The sequence below is a fragment of the Coregonus lavaretus genome, assembly GCF_964263955.1.
Source record: "Coregonus lavaretus genome assembly, chromosome: 27".
Classification (NCBI taxonomy): Eukaryota; Metazoa; Chordata; class Actinopteri; order Salmoniformes; family Salmonidae; genus Coregonus; species Coregonus lavaretus.
In genome coordinates this window covers 13,478,094-13,493,984 of record NC_140014.1, presented here as the reverse complement: position 1 = coordinate 13,493,984, position 15,891 = coordinate 13,478,094, and positions in this window count along the sequence as shown.

Here is a 15,891-nt window from a genome sequence, read left to right as displayed (position 1 = left end):
TCTCTCTCTCTCTCTCTCTCTCTCTCTCTCTCCTCTCTCTCTCTCTCTCTCTCTCTCTCTCTCTCTCTCCTCCCTCCCTCCAGCAGCTCTAGTGGTAGTGTAGGCCACCCCTCTGAAGGGCAGGTCAAAGTCGTAGTTAGTGTGGGAGTCTGGTGTCACAGTCTGGCGGTATACATTGTGGCAGATACGTGGAAAAGCCTGTGGGTCTGGCTACAGAAAAAAGGCAAAAATAGACAGAGACGTGAAGCCCTCTCTGCCTCCCTCTCTGCCTGCCTCGCTGCCTCCCTCTCTGCCTGCCTGACTGGGCTGTGCCAGTTCTTTCACAGGCGCTCTGTTATTGTTGTGTGTTCTGTTTTTTTGCATTCTTTCTGTGGAGAGGGAGAGAGAAAAGGGGGATGTCACCAAAAAACAAAAACCAGAGGGGAGAGAAGAATGAATACACACAGAACCAGGAGGAGGAGGGATCAAACACTCTGAGTCCAATTGATGTCTGTTTGTTTCGTGTAGAGACTGCAGTCGACGTTGAAGTCAAAGCCGAGGGAAAAGAGTGGGCAGATTCACACCTGTCTCTGTTGTTACCCCAAACAGAGACATCAGTCCACATGAATTATCCTTCATATCCATGGACACAGTCACACATCTGGAGCAGCAACACCTTTTCAACTCTGTGAAACTATATTTAACGACACCCTCTTGGCCAATCAGAAGCCACCTCACCTCTCTATCACCCCACCCCCCCACACACACAGGCACGCACACACACTCACACTAACATCACACAGCCCTTGCTCGATTTATAATAGTTTGGTGACCTGGTGACCCCGCTCAGGGAGGAACTAAGCGAGTTCAAATCGTGGCCTAATTACAGAGTGGCGTGGAGGGAAAGTGGAGCGCTACGCTGCGGACCAGGAAACATGCTACGCTACACTGCTCCGCTTCTCACAGTGGCCTGTTTCAGAAATAACTCCCCTGCCCCTCAAACACACACACACACCTCACCAGGTCCCCAGCCTAACACACACACACAAACCTCACCTGGCCAGATCCCCTGCTCCCCTCAAACACACACACACACCTTGTCTGGTGAACCATCAGTGCAACCTGTACATTACAGAAAACTCAGTCCCAGACTGTGAAGAGACACACACACACACACACACACACACACACAGGCACACGCATATGCACACACATGCTAACACACGCACTCTACACACGTTCATTTTGTTATATTGCTGTATTATGGATTTTGTATTGTAGATATGTTGTGGTAGAGTAGTGTGTAACAATGTGTTATATTGTAGATATGTTGTGGTAGAGTAGTGTGTAATAATGTGTTGTATTGTAGATATGTTGTGGTAGAGTAGTGTGTAATAATGTGTTCTATTGTAGATATGTTGTGGTAGAGTAGTGTGTAATAATGTGTTTTATTGTAGATATGTTGTGGTAGAGTAGTGTGTAATAATGTGTTCTATTGTAGATATGTTGTGGTAGAGTAGTGTGTAATAATGTGTTCTATTGTAGATATGTTGTGGTAGAGTAGTGTGTAATAATGTGTTGTATTGTAGATATGTTGTGGTAGAGTAGTGTGTAATAATGTGTTTTATTGTAGATGTATTGTGGTAGAGTAGTGTGTAATAATGTGTTCTATTGTAGATGTGTTGTGGTAGAGTAGTGTGTAATAATGTGTTCTATTGTAGATATGTTGTGGTAGAGTAGTGTGTAATAATGTGGGGGATCTGTAAAAAAATATAAAATACAAATCTGACAGAAATATAAGTTATGTTTTAAGCGATCGGGAGAAGTAATGTATAAAGGGACGATTTTGTCAAAAACTTCAACAGAGTTTCAGACAGCATCAGGTCTTATGGAACAATTAATTCTATAGTAGGATAATTCAGTAGGGTTATAATGGAACTACTGTGTGTGTGTGTGTGTGTGTATATGTGTGTGTTATATCTCATTTACTGGAGACGCAACTACTTTATATAGTCACACACAATACTACCATCCTTACCTTTGAAAATGAAAGCAAGGTTTTTGATTGGCTCATCTGAATCTGGGGGATCTGGACTTTTATTAGTTGCAGCAGAAATAAAAATGACATTATTCTATAAATTAAAATGTTTTAATCTCCAACTTGAAAAAGATGTTGGCCCATTAAACCAGGGCAATTAAATGGTTCCAAACTCCCCCCTCATGCTATTAACTGCAATATCTAATTAAAACTCAAAAAGGGAGTCATCTTTGATTGATAGGATCTCTTTTCACTATTTTGCATTTTAATGTTCATTAATAAACTTTTATTGTTTTGTTAATTATAATACCCCCTTTAGATAATGACTGGCTGCAGTTTGGTCTCAAACCCTCTCAGCTACATATGGAGACTGAGATGGAGAGATGGAAAAGGAGGGAGGGAAGGAGGGAGAGAGGGAAGGAGGGAGAGGGGGAAGGAGGGAGAGAGGGAAGGAGGGAGAGAGGGAAGGAGGGAGAGAAGGAAAAACAAACATGATCCACTTTTCTTCCATACAGCTTTTTCATATGCAAACAAACAAAGTAATATGGCTGTGTGTATTTGTGCTTTGCTCTTAATGAATAGTTTCAGCTTTGTCTTTGAAACTCTGAGTGTGATTGAAATCTAGACTTTCTCTTATTATAATGTTCACTCCTAATGCTAATGTGTTTAAGTGGCCTTGAAATGCATAAACTCTTCAACATAAAGGAAACAGCAGCAGCGGCTTTGCAGAACTCAACTTAGGTTCCCTGTCGCTAAAACAGTCGGGGCTCTGCCATATAATTTAGCAAAGTGTGTGTGTGTGTGTGTGTGTAGAAGGCGTCTGGTATCATTAGTCGTTAGTCAGTGATTATGGTTCTCAGGGACCTGCTGTTTAAAACATCTTCAATTAATATCACCCATAGTCCTGCCATTATACCCTTAGTAGTTCTCTCACTACCTTTGAAACATCATTTTTTGTTGTGTTTCCCAGACACTTTTTGGAGTAGTGAGCCTGAATATGAAAAGTTCAAACATTTAAAATCTCTCGCTCTCTCAGGTTACACAAAGCAACTTAGACACTGGTAAATTGCCGGATATTGATCATGGTTGGTAGCAGATGTGTTTGTAACCTTGTTCAGTACAGTAGACCAGAGGTTAGCAAAACTTGTTGCTTGACCCACCAATTGAGGTGTCCTTTGAGTCGTGACCCACCATATAAGGGTTGAGCGGTGAAAACACATACACAGACCAAAGAATAAGTAAAAAAGATTACCTTGGCAGTGGAGATCAAACGTTGTACACTGAAGAAAAATATAAACGCAACAAGTAAAGTGTTGGTCCCATGTTTCATGAGCTGAAATAAAAGATCCCAGAAAATGTCCATACGCACAAAAAGCTTATTTCTCTCAAATGTTGTGCACAAATTTGTTTACATCCCTGTTAGTGAGCATTTCTCCTTTGTCAAGATAATCCACCCCCCTGACAGCATGATCATTACACAGGTGCACCTTGTGCTGGGGACAATAAATGGTCACTCTAAAATGTGCAGTTTTTTTACGGACATTGAACACAATTTCATTTTATTGATGGCAGTTGGAATGCACAGAGATACCGTGACGAAATCCTGAGGCCCATTGTTGTGCCATTCACCTCATGTTTCAGCATGATAATGTACGGCCCCATTTCGCAAGGATCTGCACACAATTCCTGGAAGCTGAAAACATCCCAGTTCTTCCATGGCCTGCATATTCACCAGACATGTCACCCATTGAGCATGTTTGGGATGCTCTGGATCGACGTGTACGACAGCGCGTTCCAGTTCCCACCAATATCCAGCAACTTCGCACAGCCATTGAAGAGAAGTGGGACAACATTCCACAGGCCACAATCAACAGCCTGATCAACTCTATACAAAGGAGATGTGTCACACTGCATGAGGTAAATGGTGGTCACACCAGATACTGACTGGTTTGCTGATCCACGCCCTACCTGTCACGGATTCAGCCGAGGCTGCCCCTCCTCCTTGCTCGGGCAGGCTTCGGCGTTCGTCGTCCCCGGAGTACTAGCTGCTACCGATCTATGTTTCGGTGTTTGACTTGTTTGGTCTTTATTGTGTACACCTGTTTCCCATTATGTTGTATTGTCTTCTCTATATAACCCTCTGTCTTTCATTGTGTGTTGTGTGTGATTGTATTCGTCATCGGCAGTAGCTAGTGTGCGGGTTATTTTCCTCCGTGTGTGGAGGTTGTTTATACTCTGGTTACTTTCGAGTAAAGTATGTTTCCAGTAGCTCTGTGTCCTGCGTTTGACTTCGCCTACCGCATTCACTGACGCTCTGACAGAATCACACACCTGACATGGAGTCAGCAGGAGCAGCGGTGCCAGCAGGATCAATGGAAGAACGCGTACAACAACAAGCGGCCATGATCCAGGCTCTCGGCACCGCCATGGAACGTGTAGTGAACACCATGGAGCGATGGGAGAGAGGAGGTCTGCCTACACCTCCTCCGATTACACCCCCACCATCATCAATACCCATCGCTTCACCTCCGGGGTCCAGTGGGATTCGGCTCTCGCTCCCGAGGGCTTATGATGGCACAGCTGCCGGATGTCAGGGTTTCCTGCTCCAGGTCAAACTCTACCTGGCAACCATCCACCCGGTCCCCTCGGGATACGAGAGCGTGTCCACCCTCATCTCCTGTCTGTCCGGCAAGGCGCTGGAGTGGGCCAACGCCGAGTGGGGTGGAATAGACGCCGCTACTGTCAACTATGCAGAGTTCACCCGCCGCTTTAGGGCGGTATTCGATCATCCACCAGAAGGAAAAGCGGCGGGTGAGCATCTATTCCACCTCAGACAGGGGAGGAGGAGCGCGCAGGAATTCGCAATGGACTTTAGGACTCTGGCTGCCAACGCGGGATGGAATGAGAGGGCCCTCATCGACCACTACCGATGTAGCTTGAGGGAGGACGTGCGTCGGGAATTGGCCTGCAGGGACACCAACCTAAGCCTGGACCAACTGGTGGACATGTCGATTCGCCTGGATACCCTGTTGGCTACCCGCGGACGTCTGGATCCGGGGCCGTCCATTCCATCCCCCAGCACTTCCGAGCCGACCCCTATGGAGCTCGGAGGTGCTGGTATGAGGGAGACCAGGAGAGGGGCCGTCCCCTGCACCAACTGTGGCCGCAGAGGACACACTGCTGGTCGGTGCTGGGGAGGGTCTCCCAGGAGTCGAGGCGGTAGGCAGCGCACTGATGAGCCATTCCAGGTGAGTAGGCACCTAACTCACCCAGAGCTCCCTGTTGCGCATATGTGTATTAATGTTGTGTTTCCCGAGGTTTCTCCTCATTCCCAGCCTAAGGCGCTTGTCGATTCAGGCGCAGCTGGGAATTTTATAGATTGTCAGTTTACCTATAAGTTAGGGATTCCTATTGTTCCAGTTGATGTGCCCTTCCCTATCCATGCCCTAGATAGCCGCCCCTTGGGGTCAGGGTTGATTAGGGAGGTCACAGCGCCTCTCAGGATGAAAACGCAGGAGGGCCATGAGGAGATAATTAGATTGTATCTGATTGATTCTCCTGCATTTCCCGTGGTGTTGGGGCTTCCCTGGTTAACTTCTCATGACCCCAACATTTCATGGCAACAGAGGGCTTTCGATGGATGGTCTGATCAGTGCTTGGGGAGGTGTGTAGGTGTTTCCATAGGGGCAACGACGGTGGAAAGTCCAAACCAAGTTCCAACCATGCACATTCCGCCTGAATATGCCGATTTGGCTCTCGCCTTCTGTAAAAAGAAGGCGACTCAATTACCACCCCATCGACAGGGGGATTGTGCGATAAACCTCCAAGTAGGCGCTGCGCTTCCCCGAAGTCATGTGTATCCTCTGTCTCAGGAGGAGACGGCGGCTATGGAGACATATGTCACCGAATCTCTGAGACAGGGATACATACGGCCGTCCACTTTCCCTGCGTCATCGAGTTTCTTTTTTGTGAAGAAGAAGGATGGTGGTTTACGCCCGTGCATTGAATACTGTGGTCTCAATCAGATCACAATCAAATACAGCTATCCACTCGCTCTGATTGCTAGTATGACGGAGTCATTACACGGGGCGCGCTTCTTCACAAAATTGGATCTCAGGAGCGCGTACAACCTGGTGCGTATTAGGGAGGGAGATGAGTGGAAGACAGCATTTAGTACCACCTCAGTCCACTATGAGTACCTCGTCATGCCATACGGTTTGATGAATGCTCCTTCAGTCTTCCAATCGTTTGTGGATGAGATTTTCCGGGACTTGCATGGACAGGGTGTAGTGGTGTATATCGATGACATTCTAATATACTCCGCTACACGAGCCGAGCATGTGTCCCTGGTTCGGCGGGTGCTTGGTAGACTGTTGGAGCATGACCTGTATGTGAAGGCGGAGAAATGTCTGTTCTTCCAAGAGTCCATCTCCTTCCTGGGACACCGTTTGTCCGCGTCAGGTGTGGAGATGGAGATTGACCGCGTTTCAGCCGTGCGCAATTGGCAGACTCCCATCACGGTGAAGGAGGTGCAGCGGTTCTTGAGTTTTGCCAATTACTACCGGAGGTTTATCCGGGGCTTTGGGCAGGTATTAGCTCCCATTACCTCCCTGCTAAAGGGAGGGTCGGTGCGTCTGCAGTGGTCGGCTGAGGCGGACAGGGCTTTTAGGCATCTGAAGGACTTGTTTACCTCGGCTCCGGTGCTGGCACATCCGGATCCCTCTTGGCATTCCAAGTTGAGGTGGACGCGTCCGAGGCTGGGATCGGTGCTGTACTGTCTCAGCGCTCGGGTACGCACCAAAACTCCGTCCCTGTGCTTTCTTTTCTAAGAAGCTCAGTCCGGCGGAGCGCAATTATGATGTGGGGGACAGGGACCTGTTAGCTGTGGTTCAAGCCTGAAGGTGTGAGGCATTGGCTTGAGGGGGCTAAACACCCTTTTCTCATTTTGACTGATCATCGTAACCTGGAGTACATCCGGGCGGCGAAGAGGTTGAACCCGCGTCAGGCAAGGTGGGCTATGTTTTTCACTCGATTTGTGTTTACGCTCACCTACAGACCAAGTTCCCAGAGCGCTAAGGCAGACGCCCTGTCCCGACTATATGACACCGAGGAGAGGTCCATTGAGCCCACTCCCATACTTCCGGAGTCTTGTCTGGTGGCACCGGTGGTGTGGGAGGTTGATGCGGACATCGAGCGGGCGTTACACACTGATCCTACTCCACCCCCCCCAGTGTCCAGAGGGTCGGATGTACGTGCCGCTCGAGGTTCGTGATCGATTGATATATTGGGCTCACACGTCACCCTCCTCTGGTCATCCTGGTATCGGTCGGACAGTGCACTGCCTTAGTGGGAAGTACTGGTGGCCCACTTTAGCTAAGGACGTTTATGTTTCCTCCTGCTCGGTGTGCGCCCAGTGTAAGGCGCCTAGACACCTGCCCAGAGGGAAATTACAACCCCTACCCGTTCCACAACGGCTGTGGTCTCATCTATCGGTGGACTTTGTCACGGACCTTCCCCCCTCACAGGGGAACACTACGATCTTTGTCGTTGTGGATCGGTTTTCGAAGGCCTACCGTCTCATTCCTATGCCAGGTCTCCCTACAGCCCTACAAACTGCTGACGCCCTGTTTACACACGTCTTCCGGCACTACAGGGTACCTGAGGATATAGTGTCTGATCGGGGTCCCCAGTTCACCTCTAGAGTCTGGAGGGCGTTTATGGAACGTCTGGGGGTCTCGATTAGCCTTACCTCAGGTTTTCACCCCGAGAGTAATGGGCAGGTGGAGAGAGTGAACCAGGATGTGGGTAGGTTTCTGAGGTCCTATTGCCAGGACCAGCAGGGGGAGTGGTCGGGATATATCCCCTGGGCAGAGATAGCCCAAAACTCACTTCGCCACTCCTCAATTAACCTTATGCCTTTTCAGTGTGTGTTAGGTTATCTCTCGGTATGGCTCTCGACCCGAAACCTGCCCCTTCGCCTGCCCTGCCGGAAGCTGGGTCGGCGGTTTGTGGGGCCATTTAAAGTCCTGAGGAGATTGAACGAGGTTTGTTATAGGTTACAACTTCCCATTAATTACCGTATTAACCCCTCGTTCCATGTGTCTCTCCTCAGGCCGGTAGTAGCTGGTCCACTCCAGGACTCTGAGATATGAGAGGTTCCTCCGCCCCCACTGGACATCGAGGGAGCTCCGGCGTACTCAGTCCGTTCCATCTTGGATTTGAGGCGTCGGGTGGGAGGCCTGCAGTATCTCGTGGAGTGGGAGGGGTACGGTCCGGAGGAACGGTGCTGGGTCCCTAGGAGGGACATCCTAGATCCCTCCATGTTGAGGGATTTCCATCAGAATCATCCGACTCGCCCTGCTCCGTGTCCTCCTGGCCGTCCCCGAGGCCGGGGTCGGCGCACGGCTGGAGCCGCGCGTCAAGGGGGGGGGGGGGGGGGTACTGTCACGGATTCAGCCGAGGCTGCCCCTCCTCCTTGCTCGGGTAGGCTTCGGCGTTCGTCGTCCCCGGAGTACTAGCAGCTACCGATCTATGTTTCGGTGTTTGACTTGTTTGGTCTTTATTGTGTACACCTGTTTCCCATTATGTTGTATTGTCTTCTCTATATAACCCTCTGTCTTTCATTGTGTGTTGTGTGTGATTGTATTCGTCATCGGCAGTAGCTAGTGTGCGGGTTATTTTCCTCCGTGGGTGGAGGTTGTTTATACTCTGGTTACTTTAGAGTAAAGTACGTTTCCAGTAGCTCTGTGTCCTGCGTTTGACTTCGCCTACCGCATTCACTGACGCTCTGACACTACCTTATTTCTAAGGTATCTGTGACCAACAGATGCATATATTTATTCCCAGTCATGTGAAATCCATAGATTAGGACCTAATTTATTTATTTTAATTGATTTCCTTATATGAACTGTAACTCAAATTGTTGACATTGTTGGGTGTTGTGTTCATATTTATGTTCAGTATAGTTTCAAAGCTAATTTCCTTAAATTCTATACATTTTGCCATGGAGCTGAGAGAAAGTTTTGCAGATTTTAAGCTAATTTCCTGCAATTCTACGCATTTTGACATGACTAATGCTGTGTTCTTATGCTCAAACATTATAACAAAATCAACGGGGGTCTGAATGTCTAGCTTTTATTTTGTTGATTGTAAGTTCTCAAAGGTTATAGGCTATCTTTTATCCATACTTTGTATTTGGTTTTAGTCCTTTAAGTTTACACTGAATGTGTTTTTCTATCCTGAAAATGTATTTTTAAAAACTAAATGTCATCCCGCAACCCACCTGGACCCCTGTCGCAACCCACAAGTGGGTCCTGACCCACAGTTTGGGAACCACTGCAGTAGACTATACTATGTTGCTGCTCTCAGCAGCTCGCCCTGCACTGTGTGTGTGTCTGTGTGTGTCTCCTGGCTGGTTGGGCCGGGCTGCGCTCGGCCAGGGATGCGCATGATCGATCGCGGCGGCTGGCTGATAGTCCTATTAGTCACTGACACACACACCTGACACCTGTCCCCAATGGGCACACCTGCCCCCCGGGTTGCAGCCGTCGAGACCACCACCAAACTATTCTGCACACCAGCAAATATAGAGAAAGTTAGCGAGAGAGGGAGGGAGATGGAGAGGGGAGAGGTAGAAACTAATGGCATAACTTATTTTTGTAGGACATCCCCCTCTCTTATCGCTCTTTCTTTATCTCTTACCCTTTCTCTCTCTCTCTCTCTCTCTCTCTCTCTCTCTCTCTCTCTCTCTCTCTCTCTCTCTCTCTCTCTCTCTCTCTCTCTCTCTCTCTTTCTCTCTCTCTCTCTCTCTCTCTCTCTCTCTCTCTCTCTCTCTCTCTCTCTCTCTCTCCCATCTTTCTCTCTCTTCTCTGTTACTCACGCTCACTTACTCTATTTGTCTTTCACAGTGAAGAAGGAAACCAAAGTGTGTTGTGGTCTCTGGGCCTATTGGGAGCAGCTATTCATACCCTTTGCTATGAGACTCGAAATTGAGCTCAGGTGCATCCTGTTTCCATTGATCATCCTTGAGAAGTTTCTACAACTTGATTGGAGTCCACCTGTGGTAAATTAAATTGATTGGACATGATTTGGAAAGGCACACACCTGTCTATATAAGGTCCCACAGTTGACAGTGCATGTCAGAGCAAAAACCAAGCCATGAGGTTGAAGGAATTGTCTGTAGAGCTCCAAGACAGGATTGTGTCGAGGCACAGATCTGAGGAAGGGTACCAAAATATGTCTCCAGCATTGCAGGTCCCCAAGAACACAGTGGCCTCCATCATATGTCTCCAGCATTGAAGGTCCCCAAGAACACAGTGGCCTCCATCATACTTAAATTGAAGAAGTTTGGAACCACTGAGAACGGCAAGCCAGACAAAATTAAACGGGCCTATTTATATAATGAATATGAATTCGGAGGACAGAAATTATTAAATATTAAAGCATTAGACCTATCACTAAAAGCTTCAGTCATACAAAAGTTATACTTAAATCCGAACTGGTTCTCTAGCAAATTAGTAAGATTGTCTCACCCAATGTTCAAGAATGGCCTTTTTCCCTTTATTCAGATTACAACCACTCACTTTCAGTTATTTGAAAAGGAAATCATCTCCCAAATATCACTATTTCTAAAACAAGCCATAGAAAGTTGGTTGCAATTTCAATTTAATCCTCCAGAAACGACAGAACAAATAATGCAACAAATATTGTGGTTAAACTCAAATATACTAATTGACAAAAAAACGTTTTGTTTTTGACAAAATGTTTAAAAAAGGTATAATCTTCATAAATGATATCATCGGTAGGACTGGTGCAGTTATGTCGCACATGCAGCTAACAAAAACATATGGAAATGTCTGCTCTACCCAAAATTACAACCAAATAATTGCAGCCTTACAGCAAAAATGGAAGAGGAAAGTGGAAGGGGGAGAAAGTAAGGAACTTGTCTGTCGGCCTTGTATTAAAGAACATAATTGGTTAAGGAAAACTGTGATAAATAAAAAAGTATATCAGTTTAATTTAAGGACCAAAGGATTGACAGCCGTCCCATATAGATTGCAAAATAGTTGGGAAGAGATTTTTGACGTACCGATCCCATGGCATAGTGCTTATGAAATGATACGCAAAACGACACCCGATTCAAAACGTAGAATCTTTCAATTTAAATTATTATATAAAATTCTTGCTACCAATAGAATGTTATTTATATGGGGGATACAATCTTCCCAGCTCTGCAGATTTTGCTGCGAAGAGACAGAATCATTAGATCATTTGTTTTGGTTCTGTCCATTTGTAGATTGTTTTTGGACACAGGTCCAGGAATGGTTAAAGGATTGCAATATTTACCTGGAGCTAACCTTGCAGATAGCATTACTGGGTGATCTGAAAAGTCATAGTCAATCGATCAATAATATAATAATACTTTTAGCAACAAAAAAAAAAATTCAATTCACAATCTGTAGAAACAATGAGAATAGAAAGGTTCAGAACTTTTGTAAAACATCACAGTACAGTTGAAATATATATGGCAAATAGAAATCCTATATGGATGGTGTTAAGAGATAGATGGGCGGTGTTGAATGGAATTGAAGGATGGGACTAATAACAACTAACAACAAATAATAACAAGATAACTAATAATGTAAGCATACTGTGTCCATAATAAGTTTATAGGTTGTAGGTTGGGAGCTTCTGTGAAAGAGCACAGTTAGAAAGATATGGCATATAGAAGCAAACCAGATGGACATCATGAAAATGATCGGAGAGGTTGAGAGTAGAAGAAGTTCAGGAAAAAAACAAACAAAATATAATTATTGTAAAATTGACTGTGTCCATAAAATGTAGATAGTAAGTATAAGCTGGAAGTAGAGGCCTAAGCATTGTTGTTCACTAGTTTACTCCAAGTAGGGAAAGGGTGGCGGGGTTGGAAAGTAATAAAGGGGAATATATTTTTTTAAAGGATATGTATGTGTATGTGTGTGTGTGTGTGTGTATGTGTGTATATGTGTATATATATGTATATTTTATATATATATGTATATGTATGTGTATGTATATTTATATATATATATATATATATATATATATATATATATATATATATATATATATATATATATATAAACATGGGGGATTGGAAGTGATGCAGACAATTACATTGATGGAAGTTATAATCTATCTGCAATATTAAGATGATCTACCCCCCCCCCCCCCTCCCCCACACACACACACACACAAATAAAATAAAAATACTTCCTAGAGCTGGCTGCCCAGCCAAACTGAGCAATCGGGGGAGAAGGGCCTTGGTCAGGGTAGTGACAAAGAACCCGATGGTTCTCTGACAGATCTCCAGAGTTCCTCTGTGGAGATGGGAGAACCTTCCAGATGGACAACCATCTCTGCAGCACTCCACCAATCACGCCTTTATGGTAGAGTGGCCAGACGGAAGCCACTCCTCAGTAAAAGGCACATGACAGCCCACTTGGAGTTTGCCAAAAGGCACCTAAAGGACTCTCAGAGCATGAGAAACAAGGTTTTCTGGTCTGATGAAACCAAGATTGAACTCTTTGGCATGAATGCCAAGCATCACATCTGGAGGAAACCTGGCACCATCCCTATGGTGAAGCATGGTGATGGCAGCATCATGCTGCAGGGATGTTTTTCAGCTGCATGGACTGGCAGACTAGTCAGGATCGAGGGAAAGATGAACGGAGCAAAGTACATAGAGATCCTTGATGAAAACCTGCTCCAGAGCGCTCAGGACCTCAGACTGGGGCGAAGGTTCACCTTCCAACAGGACAATGACCCTAAGCACACAGCCAAGACAACGCAGGAGTGGCTTCGGGACAAGTCTCTGAATGTCCTTGAGTGGCCCAGCCAGAGCCCGGACTTGAACCTGATCGAACATCTCAGGAGAGACCTGAAAATAGCTGTGCAGCGACACTACCCATCCAACCTGACAGAGCTTGAGAGGATCTGCAGAGAAGAATGGGAGAAACTCCGCAAATACAGTTGTGCCAAGCTTGTAGCATCATACCCAAGACGAATCGAGGCTGTAATCACTGCCAAAGGTGCTTCAACAAAGTACTGAGAAAAGGGTCTGAATACTTATGTAAACGTGACATTTCAGGTTTTTTTGTTGTTGTAAATTCCCTAAAATATTTTTTTTACTGTTTTTGCTTTGTCATTATGGGGTATTATGTGTAGATTGATGAGGGGGGAAAAACTATTTAATCCATTTTAGAATAAGGCTGTAACGTAACAAAATGTGTAAAAAGTCAAGGGGTCTGAATACTTTCCGAATGCACTGTACTTACGCTCCCCCATTTCCCCTTGAAACCTTGACCCCCCCCCCCCCCCCCCACACACACACACCTCCCCTAGGACCCTGCAACCCTCTTCCTCATCCCCCAGCCCACTTTCTGTGATGGAAGAGAGGCAGTGGGTGGGGACCACACTGAACAGCGCTCGCTGTCTGCATGTTTGGGTGGATGTTCGGGAGAGATGTTGTGTGTGGGGGGAGGGGTACAGGAGGAGGGTAGGGAAGGGGTTAGACAAGGATGGAAAGGTTTCTGAGATAGCTAGATCACAGAAAGAGGGCCAAGATTGTTTGTGTCTGTTTCTGCTTCATTTGGAGGAAACTCAGGTAAATGAGTCAGACAGGAAAGGAAAACTGCTTATTTGACTTCAAACCCTCCTCACTCGGACATTAACATATGTCTTTCTCTCTTTCTCTCTCTCTCTGTCTCTCTTTCCCTCTCTCTCCATCCCTCTCTCCCTCTCTCTCTGTCTCTTTCTCTCTCTCTCTCTCTTTCTGACAGACCAGTTGAAGTGTAGCTCCAAAAGCCTGGGCAGTTAAAAGCTTGCCTGCTCCGCTGCTACATACTACAATACCTCTCTCACACCACTCTCTCCCTCTCCCTCTCCTCTCTCCTCTCTCCTCTCTCCCTCTCCCCGCTCCTCTCTCCCCTCTCCCCGCTCCGGAATTAGCATGCTTGTTTTAATCTCCCTCCCAGCCTGTTTCCCCACTCCCATTGTGGGAACGTCAAGCTTTCCCTTTTTTCTCCCTAAATGGAGAAGAGCTCCGGCAATGTGTGTCTGTCATGAGCCTGTCCGGCCCGGTTTAGCCAGATGTAACGGCATTTTCCTGAATGAAATCCTCCTGGCTCCAAGCACTGAGCTCCGGAATAATATCTGTCATTCCGGGGGAAATGTATTCCAGCGTTATATCCCTATATTTCACGGCTGTCAACTGGAATGTACGTTGTGATGACCTAAGGGACCGGGGGGAAAGCATTAATACACATAGGATAATATAAGGAAATGTAGTAATGTGAGATTAATTTACTACTGGCGGCTAGACAAGGCTTGTCATCACTTAGCAGCTAGCTCAAAGACTCAAAGATGGAAAACAAAAGTGACACACATAGGACGTAAGTATCAAAATTACATTGGTTTATAGGTACATATCTAAGCCTAGAGGCTAGGGAAGGAACAGTGTGGTTGGTTTTAAAGCTGCTGTTTCCAGTCAGTGTGGATAATGAGGGAAGCTCTGTGTCTCCATACCCTGTTGCGAAACAGCTCAGTGTAAATACATGTTTTTGTCTGGGAGAGGAAGTGTGACTGGAGTTGTTTTGCAGCTTCGCGACCATGCCGTGTCTCAGTTTACACACCCGGTCTCTCTCTCTGTCTCTCTCTCTCTCTTTCTGTGCGTGTCTCTGTATCTCTCGATCGATATCGTAAAATGTGTTTGTTGTTCTATAATGTGTGTTGTTCTCAAAATGTGAGGCATTTAATGTGTGTGTTAGCAGCCAGCCACTGGTAGACAGATGTCTGTTGATTACCTCTCCTGAACTGAGCGATATTTGGGAACAGAACATTTCAAAAGAGGAAATAACGTGACACAAATTGAAGTTTAGTGGCTAATTGGCACTAAATGGGGCCCTTAATTGGTGTGTAGAATACGGTGAGACAAACAGCCATATTTCACTTCGTCTTCATTAGCCGAGCTATGAGGAGCTGGTCGGGTTTATGATGTTAAATTGTGTGTGTGTGTGTGTGTGTGTGTGTGTGTGTGTGTGTGTGTGTGCAATCACACAAACAAACAGAATTTAAAAAAACATGTTAACACCCCCAAATGAATAATCACCTTGTTTTTCCGCTTTCCTTTCTACACACAAATCTGCTTCAGGAAAAGATAGAGAAACAACCCAGTCAAACAGCAACACACCCACCTCCTCCTACAAGCCTTTCACATGTATTTTACCTGATGACAACCCAGACCGCTATCAAACATCCATCAAGGCCCAAAGCACTTAAACAATTCACAAATGGTTGTGACCAGCCTGTTGGGGCCTGGGCCTATATGCAGCAGGCAGGCAGGCAGTGGTAATGGGTGATATTTAAAGAGAGGTGTGTGTGTGTATGTGTGTGTGTGTGAGCGTGTATGTGTGTGTGTGTGTGTGTATGTTGAGCAGCACCAGGCCTCCAGACTATAGGCAGAGTACAGGAGAGCACCTAAGGGACCGGAGCCATATGTTTAAGCTTTGTCTTGTCCTACAAAGTTAGTCTGCCCTTCACATGATTTGTCAAAGGGCTCCGTCGGTGACAAGCAGGATAGGGGCCTGCGCTGGGGAGGTCCAGGAATCAAGAAAGGAAGGGAGGATGGAGGACGGTGGATGGAGGGGGGAGGGGGCAGGGGAAGAGAAGAAAGTAGCTTCTGGCTTCTTTTTTCCCTCCCTACCCTCTTCTCTCTCCTCATGGAGGGGCCAGGCTCTGAACTGATTATGGCGTAATTATGGAGGTAAAGCTGGGAGATTATCCACCTGGCGGTGCGTTGGAGTCGCTAGCCGAGTGGCTAGGCTAATAAGGCAGAG